The 10,801-nt window shown below is 46.4% G+C and overlaps 1 pseudogene; it reads right to left on the bottom strand.

Annotated features, from left to right (window-relative positions):
• Positions 1–7,680: 7,680 nt before the first annotated feature.
• LOC125534415 lies at positions 7,681–8,346 on the bottom strand (annotated as a pseudogene).
• Positions 8,347–10,801: the final 2,455 nt, after the last annotated feature.

The raw sequence follows: 10,801 nt of genomic DNA, 5'->3' as shown, positions 1-10,801 counted from the left end.
CGCAGAAATAGATAGGCAAAGGAGGAAGAAGGCGTGGATGAAAAGGTGGATCCTTATCCCCTTATATGGGCGGACGCGACTATGTGTCCCCACTAGCCTAGTAAAACTCACTTATCTCCCAAGCGTCGTAATCAATGGCGCGGTTGGGTTACCCACGCCCGTATTGATGAGAATCTCGGAATAAGGGGACACGATCTCTACTTTGACAAGACGTGCCAAGGGAATCGCCTCGCTAAACGCACTGAGGTGGGACAGTAAAATGATTCGAATAAAGACTTGGCCGTGGTGTGATTTCACGCTACGGAATACGTCAGCAGATTAGATTTTTGTAAATATTATTCTCTCTATGGCAATATGTGGAAACTTATTTTGCAGAGCCGGGCACTACCTTTGTGTTCAAAATCTTCTATGAAGTACTTGGAGGAGGAACCCGCCTTGCAACACCGAAGACAATCTGTGCGCCGGACTCGTCGTCATTGAAGCCTGGTTCTGGGGCTACTGAGGGAGTCCTGGATTAGGGGGTGTCCGGACATCCGGACTATACCTTCTGCCGGACTCCTGGACTATGAAGATACATGATTGAAGCCTTCGTCCCGTGTCCGGAAGGGAATTTCCTTGGCGTGGAAGGCAAGCTTGGCGATACGGATATGTAGATCTCCTACCATTGTAACCGACTCTGTGTAACCCTAGCCCTCTCCGGTGTCTATATAAACCGGAGGGTTTTAGTCTGTAGGACGAACAACAATCATACCACAGGCTAGCTTCTAGGGTTTAGCCTCCCTGATCTCGTGGTAGATCTACTCTTGTACTACCCATATCATCAATATTAATCAAGCAGGACGTAGGGTTTTACCTCCATCAAGAGGGCCCGAACCTGGGTAAAACATCATGTCCCCTGCCTCCTGTTACCATCTGGCCTAGACGCATAGTTCGGGACCCCCTACCCGAGATCCGCTGGTTTTGACACCGACAGAGGTCATAATGATTAAAGTCCCAAGTACTTTGCAAAGCAACACCACTCGACACTTGGGGGCTAATGTCTGCCAAACCAATTTTTAATGTAGAAATGACTCTTCTAAAAAGTCCCAAGTGTTTTATAGGTAACAATGCTTGGCACTTGGGGGCTAATGCATGATATTCAGAAAGTTTTTTCTCTTAAGCCAGATAACAATATTAGTTTGGAATAGGTCAAGAAAGTTATGAAGTTAAGTATCGGCTCATTCATGATGAAATAAGCTGGCCCTTGGGGACTACAGGTGATATTATACTCATCAACCTATATCACAAGTCTACTGATCATTCAAGTTTATCATAATTGGGAGACATGGGGGCCTGGCAGAGCAGATAAACTGATGAAAGCCGGAGAACATACCTCATATTTCAGTTGCAGCTGTTTGACCATCTCAATTTTTGAGTCACGGCTGAGATGCACATGACTAAGGTAGCCAGATAGCACATCAATAATACTCAGGTGAGCATAGTGAGAGATGTCAAACCACACTTTTTGCTTTTCCAAAGCCTCTTGCTTGGCGGAGTATCTGGCTAGCATAGTTGGATTGCCCGGTTCAACAAATCTAGTACTAGTGATTAAAACGTCACTCTCATAAGTCGCCGGCGGGTTAGCTGAGCTTGACGGTTCAACAGTAGATGGGTTGAGAACAGTTTCGTCAACAGACGGCTCAAGAGGATCTATTCAAACGTTGTCAGCAGGGTCTTATGGTGCTTCAGGTTTTCCCGAGGCAGGAGTTGGCAGTGCCGGTTCAGCGACTTCCGGGTTTTCAGTCAGCTTAACCACCCTGGCCTTTTTTGGGTTTTGCTTGACCACCAAGAGGAATTTTATGAGTTAGTATAATGATACGGACATAAAGATGCAGAAGAAACATAATTATCTTTACCCAAGGGCAGTCTTGAAAGCTGGAAGTTGAGTTTGTGAAGAATCACCAGAAAAACGAGAGACCTCCTGCAAAAGTAAAATCAGAATTAAAAAGAGCAAGGAAGTAAATTCATTGATAAAAGCAAAAGTCAAAGCTGAAAGAAACCTCATTCTGTCGTTTTCGAGGAGTTTTTGGTAAGCCTGAGGGCAGTTCATTGTCGTCACTGGTCCGGGTCTGACGGCGGCTCTCATGTTGCTGTTTTTTCAAAAGAAAATGAGGATCCAAATAAGCCAAAGGGTGTGAAAACCTTACTTTCTGGGTTACCAGTCGAGGTTTCTGTCTTGGCAAAGGTTCTGAGTCGGAGGATATAGTTACCTCTTCTTCTACTGCCTGGCTGGCCCCCGTGTCATCCTGGCAATAGTCAGTGTCAATAAGATTGTTAAAAAGCAGGCCAAGAGAGTCAAGGGCTACCTCCGACTCAGAGGCATCATCCAGCTTGAGGAGATAAGAAGCGGTTTGTTTCTTCTTGGATTTTCTGGTGGTCTTCTTTGCGGCTATTGCGGCGGCTCTAGCTTTCTTGGCGGCTTCATGATCATATTTGACTTTCTAAAAGTCAGATTTGGCCTGTAGGCAAATAACAGGTTGAAACATCATGCAAGTGCTTAACTACTAAATAAAAAAGGAGTAAAGGGGATTTACCTCTGGTGCCGGGTTAAGTTTGCAAAAAGGATTCAATCCTACTTTACTGCAGTCTTCATATTTACTATTTACAAGGGTAGTTGAGTTTTCAACGATGGCTTCTTCAGTCAGACGTAGAGAGCTATAGCGCAACGGATCGTCTGCTCCTCCGGTGTAATTGTACATTAGGTCAGACCGGTGGCTCAAAGGGATGATCCGCCATGCAATCCAACAGCGGATCAAGTCAACACCAGTTAAACCGCTTCCCAGCAAAGCTTGAACCCTTTTGATGGTTGGGATGAGCTTCTTATGTTCAGTGGCAGAAAGGTTGTTAGGGAGTGAAAACTTAGCGTCAAGACGCTCCGCGCGATAACCTGGCATTGGTTTTTCATTAGCTGGTGACGTGTCTTTGCAGTAAAACCAAGTTTGGTTCCAATCCTTGGGATGGCTTGGCAAGACTACTAAGGGAAAGACAGCATCCCGTCCGCGCTGAATCGAAATTCCACCAAGTTCCAAGATGGGACCGTTGGTGTATTCATTCTGGCGGTTTAAATAGAAATACTCTCAGAAGAGTTCAACAGTAGGTTTTCTTGAAGATAAACCTCGCAGAGAACTTGGAAATTGCAGATATTTGATATGGAATTGGGTCCAAGATCTTGTGGATGAAGCTTGAAAAGTGCAGAACATCTCTGAAGAATTTTGAGTCGGGTGGTGAAAACCCCGGCTCATATGGTCAGTAAAGACGATGATTTCACCATCTTTGGGCTGAGGTTTTTCTTCGGCCGGGTCAGGGGCGCGATAGGACATAATGTTCTTCTCTGATAAATATCCTATGGTGACAAAATCCTTCAAAGTGTCATCAGTGACTGTGGAAGGGACCCAGTTGCATACTGTTGTCGTCTTTAGCGGCATGATGAAAAAGGACAAGCTAAAAAGAAAGTAATTTGCTGGTTCAAGTTAATTGGTGGAATCACACATTAATGATTGCAATACAGATGAGTAATGGCGGCTTAAGTAAGGGCTAATGATATATGAAGGAAAAATGAGCCGGCATGATAAGCCGCCATGACTAAAGGTATTCAAAAGTTGCCAACGACAAAAAAATTGGTTAAGTACTGAGATAAACAAGTTTCACAGGCTGTTGCTATTATTTTGGATCAAGATTGTTCAAAAAAGGAAAATAAATATAGACCTAAAAAACCAGTACAGAGGAGTTCATCAGTTCTAAGGAGGCCTTTGTACAAGAAAAGGGGATCTACTAGCATCTGAAATGGATGCGAAACATCTATTGCATGAGTTCCATACTTCTTTTAGATCAAAAGAGGATGCGGTGGAGAAACTACGAGAATCTATGATGGACATCAAAGAACACAGAAGAACTTGCAAACCCTAATGTGGATCTAAGGTGCGAAAAAGCAAAAACTTACGGACGCAGTTCTACTACGGAGGGTCGCCGCCGTTCTCGGGACAAGCTGAGGTTGATGCAGCGGCCAAGGTTGAGGACCATGGTGAGCGCTACAGCGGCGGCGGAGTTCGAGCGATAGAGGGGTTGCGAGAGAAGGAAGAAGAATGAGAAGAACATCCGTTCCTATTTATAAGGAGATAGGTGAATAGGCAAGCGCGAAAAACGAGGAAGGCCAAAATGATGATTATCCAGCTAATTAGACGCCTCGATTTTCGGAAGGCATTTAAGATAAGGATCCGTTAAGATGATGTCCTCGCGGGTTTCCAAATTTTCTAAAGGTGACGTCATGGTGGGTTACAAAGCTTTTACAAGTAGTGGAAGATGGATTTCTTCTTAGTGTTGAAGATTGACATGAACAAAGTTCAAATCAACCTGGGGCCTAATGTTGGGGATATGACTACCAGAGATGACACGCCCGGGAGGGGCCGGATCAACCATAATGGCGGGTTACTTAAATAAAGCCCAAAGAGTATACAAGGTGACGGTTTACAATAAGGCTTATAATAGGCCCAAGCCCAAAGGCGGCTTAAGGCCCATAAGTATAAACTGCCATGTATGAATAAGACTTATAAAGTAAGGCATGTAAGAGATGTCACCGAGCCGGACACGTTGTATGAGCCGGCCGGGACTCTATAGGCCATAGGGTGTCAACCCGGGTATATAAGGGGACGACCCGGCGGCGGCTTAGGGCAAGAAACAACAGATCAAGAGCCAAGCTAGCGTATTCGCTCCTTGGTCATCAAAGCCTAGCACTACCACATCAACTGGACTAGGCTTTACCTTCACCGCAAGGGGCCGAACCAGTATAAACCTCTCGTGTCCTTTGTCCCGATTAACCCCTTTAAGCTTCCTAGTTGCGATGGCTCCACGACTAAGTCCTTTCACTAGGATATCTGCCGTGACAATTCCATGATAGAATGGCCTATTCTAGAGATGCTGGTGTGCTATATTCTTTGCACGGTCATGGGTTCCAGGAAGGCACGATGTGGTATTGTATAGAGTGACGTTAGTTTGTCTTGGTGTTCCAAATGATTCTGTTGAATCGTTCACACTGAAAGGCACAACCATGCAGCCAGGAGAGGCACGGTTATGCGTTACACAGAGTCACATTTGTGCGTTGATTGCAGAAACCCCACCATACGACGGGCGTCTCCTCGTATTCAGTGTGAAGGCCGCGTGGACGCCACTTCGGAAACCCAAGGGTCTAACGGGCGTCTCCTCTGGTGACGCCGCTCTAGAGGAGGTGGAGGTATTTAATAGAATGAACGCCACGGGTCTGCGCTGCAGAAGTCAAAAGGACCGACGGCCGTCTCATCTGTTGGCGAAGTGAACGCCACGTGTCACCATTTCGGCTCCTTGCCCGAGGTTAAGGAGCAGTTATTTAAGCCGAGCGGCGTCCGCCACTGCTAGACATCATCCTACTTCTCCCTCTTTCGTCGGCAATCCTAGGAAATCATACATCTTCCTCTTTTCGTTTGTGACGGCTCCCGCCATGGTTCGGCACAAGAAAACTACTTATGCCATGCTTACTCCCGAGCACCGTTTCCAGTTGCAGGAGGACATCCGTTCGAGGCGCGCCACTCGGGTTGCAGCGGGCATGCCTCCGGACTCGCCGGGGCCGGAGGAGATTGGGGAGGTGGAGGAAGTGGAGGGGATGCGTCGGAGCTCCTGCAGGGAGTTGATCCAGTGGGGGTCGATGTGATGGAGCAAGAGGAGGGGGTGACGAGGATGACGAGGATGACAAGGAAGGCGTGGACGATGAGGACGGCGATGAAGAGGATGACGAGGACGACGAGGACTACGAGGAAGGCGGGGACGAGGATGACGAGGACGATTAGGATGGCGATGAAGAGGATGAAGAGGACGACGAGGAGGGTGGTGACGAGGAAGACGAGGACAACGAGGAGTGGGGTGATGAGGAAGACAAGGCGGAGTTCTATCTCGGGGAGGCGGCCTTGATAGTGGAGCAGACCGCTATCCTGGAGTCCATCCAAGATGAGGCGTACGTGGAGTCCAACCAACGCTTCCTGCGGAAAGAAGAGGCGAAGACCGATGTGCTCTTCGACGAGCTGGATGCGGAGCAGGAGGCGGATGCCGACGACGTCGATGTCAGAATGGATATAGTGGACATCTCCGATGACGGGGAGTAGTGTAGTTTTGTTAGTAGATGTTTGCTTTGCATGGTTTTCATGCTTTCCATGTTTTGTATGCCTGTAAGCAATCGTCGATTTCAGAATGGAGACAGTTTAATTTCCATGTCAAGCAATTGTGATTTGTTTTTAAGTAGTAGTACTACCGCGTCCCAAAATAAATGTGTCAACTTTGTAGTAACTTCGTACCAGGCAGTACAATTCACATTGTACTAGTTAGTACAAGGTTGAGCCAATTAATTTGTGACGGAAGACGTATGTTTTATTACAAATTGCAGTCTCAAGTACCATACTTGGGTCGGAAGGCTTATGTTTTATTACACTGTATTATTTTATTATAAATTGCAGTTTCAAGTACAAAATAAATGTCTCAACTGGGGCACATATTTGATTCTAGAGATTTTAGTGTGGTTAGATTTCAATATGGTTTCAACATGGTTTTACCGCAATATGGGATTTGACATTTATCCAGGACATTCCGGGTTTTATAAGTGTAGAAGGAATTGTTTTTCACTCATATGTTCTGTGGCAGAGGCATGGCTATTACTTTTGTGATGGAGGAATGAACATCTGAGGTATGTGATGCGAGGACTGACAATATGCGTCTGTCACTCTTTTTCCAGAATGTTTTTCAATTAACTGTGAGAGGCATGAATGTGCCGATGGAACGGGCACGGTCATGTATGAAATAGGTGCCAGGTGGTCCCTAATGTCTCCTGGATGTATCATCTATACGCTTCACTGTTACAAGCACGATCATCGTTCTTGTCGAGGCACGGAGGTGAAGGATGGAGCCTATGCCTCTGCGATAGTCACATCCCATATATTAAGAAGGAAGCAAACCTTTATAGACCCGATACGTCGGAAGCTGGCCGTAAGGCACGGTCCTGCCTCTGTGTTTTCGGTGACATCACGTTTAATGCGAGCGGGGTGGACGTAATGCTCGGTTTTATCATGTTCTTGTTGTCAGCAACTTTGTTAACATGTTACGCATGAGAGAGGTATGATTTTACCCGACGTAGAGGCACGCACGTGACGAACTGGAGGCACAGACATGATTCTAAGGGAGGTACGGACGCGAAGGATCGTGATGCAAGCACGTGAAGGTGCGCCTCTGTTTTCAAGAAGCTTTCATTGACAAGTTTTCATTGCGGGGGGCATGGCCTATGAGCTCCATGTGTTTTCGAAGTCATTAGGTCTCATTAATGAACTTATCAAAGAGAAGGTGAAGCTTTGGGTTGACGTCGAGAATGTTGCGTAAAACAACGTGAAGCTAGGTTACGCACGGTCCCCTTAGTATTAGAGGCACAGACGTGCCTCTGTGGTGCCCTGGAAATAAACTTGTCCAAAAGATATGTAAACTGCGAGCAAACTACGAGGTTATCTGCAAGCAAACTACAAGGTTATCTGCGACACAAGCAAACGGCAATCTTGAGAGAAAGCAAATCTAATGCGAAATTTAGAATTGCATGAGCAATCTTCTTGATACTTTTCTTTGCCGGGACAACCTGCTTCAGTAGTCGCAGTCACGCCAGGACCTAGTGTGCTTCGTGGTCTACTCCTTGTCGAGTTTTGCCCGGCGGAGCCCTTCCTGGATGATGGTGAGGCGGCTCCATATCTCGTACGCAGCGTAAGCGTCCTTTGCCGCATACTCGATGTGCCTCATGGACAGGGGCATGCATGTCCAGTGGCTACGTTCTGCGTTGGTGAGCTCTCCGTCGTGGACAAGGATGCCTGAGACCTCCCCAAGGGATTCTAGAGGCTTGGTAGCTATAGGCACGATCCATTCCTTCTTGATGTCGATGAAGTGGGCGATCTTCAGACTGACGCGGCCGAGCATCTCTATGTCGCCGTCGATGGGGAGGCCAGCAAACGTGTAACTGGGGTTGGCGAGGAAGTTGTCGAACTTGGTGCAGTTCTTGTCAGCGGCGCTCAGTTGGAAGAGCAGCACCGGATGATCCTTGCCGACGGAGAGCTGGACGAGGGCGGGTTTCTGATCTTCGCCATGGTCGTTGGTCTACTTCACATCAACTCCGACGATCTTGTGGCGCTCGAACTGGAGGTGTCGCTCATACTGCTCGATGGTGGTCGCCGCCTTGTGCAAGTCGTTGGTGTGGATCACATGCAACTTTGTCTTGCAGTGGGCCTGCACCTCCATGAATTCCCTGGTGAATCCCATGGCCTGGATCAGTTCATCCTCCTGCAACCTGGTATTTTGTCGGAACAATGAGTGGGAGCGCAATGGCGATTTCTGTTGTTTGTGTGTGAGAAGGCCGCGGCGGAAGACTAAATTTAAGGGCGGGGCAGCCGCAAAGGACTCCACGATCTCATTGTCGATGCGGTTGTGCACATCGTGGGTTGTGGATCATGGTTTCAATTCCCTGTCGGTTCGGTTGTGCACATCCTGGGTTTTTGATTGTGGTTTTTCTTTATAAAAAATAAAAATAAAATGAGCAGTTATGTTTTTAACCAAGGTTGTCAGAATCGCGATTCTATTGTACGATTCTACGACTTTACGATCCAAACTAACCCCTCCGATTCTACGACTTTAGTCTCTAGAATCTACGTTTCTACGATCCTGATAGTGAAGATTCTACGATTTGCGATCCTACCATCGGAGCTCCGATTCGATTCAGAATCACGATTCTGACAACCTTGTTTTTAACAACCGTTGTATCTGCAGCAAGTCGGGGACAAGATCGTTTTCTTGCGTAGTTTGCTGTCAAATGTCAACTTTTATAATTTATTTCGTGAGGCATGCAAGGGCAGTATGTAGAGGCACGAGTCTCTGACCAAGAGAAGCATGCTTGAAGTGCCTAGTTTAATTCTCAGACACACGAGCGTGATACATTCACTAGGAGTGGCAATTGTTTCCAGTGATACATTCGGTGGGAGGTGCGGTGCTGTGTTTTTTCAGAGGCACTGTTGTGTGTCCGTGTTGCAACTGACGCTACGAGATGGACAGAAAGAACGAGAAGCAACAAGAGGCGTGGACATGCAACTGCGAGAAGCACTGATGCAACTAGAGGCACAAATATGATGCTACGTGAGGCACGGACATGGAAGTACGTGTTTGCACGGACGTCAATTCGTGTTGTGGTGCTACGTGAGGCACGGGCATGAACATTTAGCCGTGCACTCAACTACATGCGCAAAAAGCCACGGATGTGTTTCTGAGAAGCACCGGTCTCCATGGTTTTACCGCAAGATGGGATTCGACATTTATCCAGGGCATTCCGGGTTTTACAAGTGTAGGAAGAATCGTTTTACACTTATATGTTCTGTGGCAGAGGCACGACTATTACTTTTGTGAGGGAGGAATTAACGTCGAATGTACGTGATGTGAGGATTGACAATAGGCGTCCGTTATTGTTTTTCCTGAATGTTTTCAATTAACTATGAGAGGCATGAATGTGTACATTGAATGTACGTGACGTGAGGATTGACAATAGGCGTCCCTTACTATTTTTTTTGGAATGTTTTTCAATTAAATGTGAGAGGCATGAATGTGCCGACAGAACAGGCACGGTCATGTCTTAAATAGTTGCAAGGTCGTCCCTAAGTTGTCCTGAATGTATCACCTATACGCTTCACTGTTACAAGCACGGTCGTTATTCTTGACGAGGCATGGATGTGAAGGATGGAGCCAATGCCTTTGCAGTAGTCACGCCCCATATTAAGTAGGAAGCAAGTCTTCATAGACCCGATACGTCAGAAACTGTCCGTAAGGCACGGTCCTGCCTTTGTGTTTTCGGTGACGTCACATTTAGTGCCAGCAGGGTGGACGTAAGGCTCGGCTTCCTCATGTTTTTGTTGTCAACAACTTTCTTAACATGTTACACATGAGAGATGTATGATTTTACTTGAGGTAGAGGCACACACGTGACGAAATGGAGGCACGGACGTGATTCTAAGGGAGGTAGGGACGCGAAGGATCGTGATGCAAGCAGGTGAAGTTGTGCCTCTGTTTTCAAGAAACTTTCATTGACACGTTTTCATTGCGGGGGCCATGGCCTATGAGTTCCGTGTGTCTTCGAGGGGTTTCGGCCTCATTAACGGGCGTGAAGCCAAGTTACGCACGGTCCCCATAGGAGTGGAGGCACAGAAGTGCCTCCATGTGTGTTTTAAGTAGTTGGTGTTATTGACGGACAACCGTGCCTCTGTAGTGTTCTTCTCTAAGGGTCATGGATGTAAGCAATGTTTTCCAAGGATAATAAACACCTAACTACCTCTATATTCAAAGTGTTTTTCTAAAGTGTTCCATACGAATGATTTTTAATATTGTGTGTGCAATGGTTTGTTAGAACATTGTACACTGCTTTTAGGAGCATTTTGTAATTGTTGTCCCTGCATTTCGACACTGCATCCACAAAGGTACTAGTGCATTGCATGCTCGTCATTTTTGTGGACTCCTATGTGTACCTGCTCTGTGCGTTACGCTAATCGTATACTCTCTGTACCGTGTTTATATCTTTCAGTTCATGCCAATATATTCTACTAATAGAAAACTCCAATATTGGACTGGAAATAAACTTGTTCAGAAGATATGTAAACTGTAAGCAAACTACAAGGTTAACTGCGACACAAGCAAATCTAAATTTAGAACAAGCAAACAGCAGTCTTGAGAGAAAGCA

This window comes from Triticum urartu, chromosome 2 (genome assembly GCF_003073215.2).
Source record: "Triticum urartu cultivar G1812 chromosome 2, Tu2.1, whole genome shotgun sequence".
NCBI lineage: Eukaryota > Viridiplantae > Streptophyta > Magnoliopsida > Poales > Poaceae > Triticum > Triticum urartu.
This window is presented reverse-complemented; position numbering and strand designations above follow the sequence as displayed.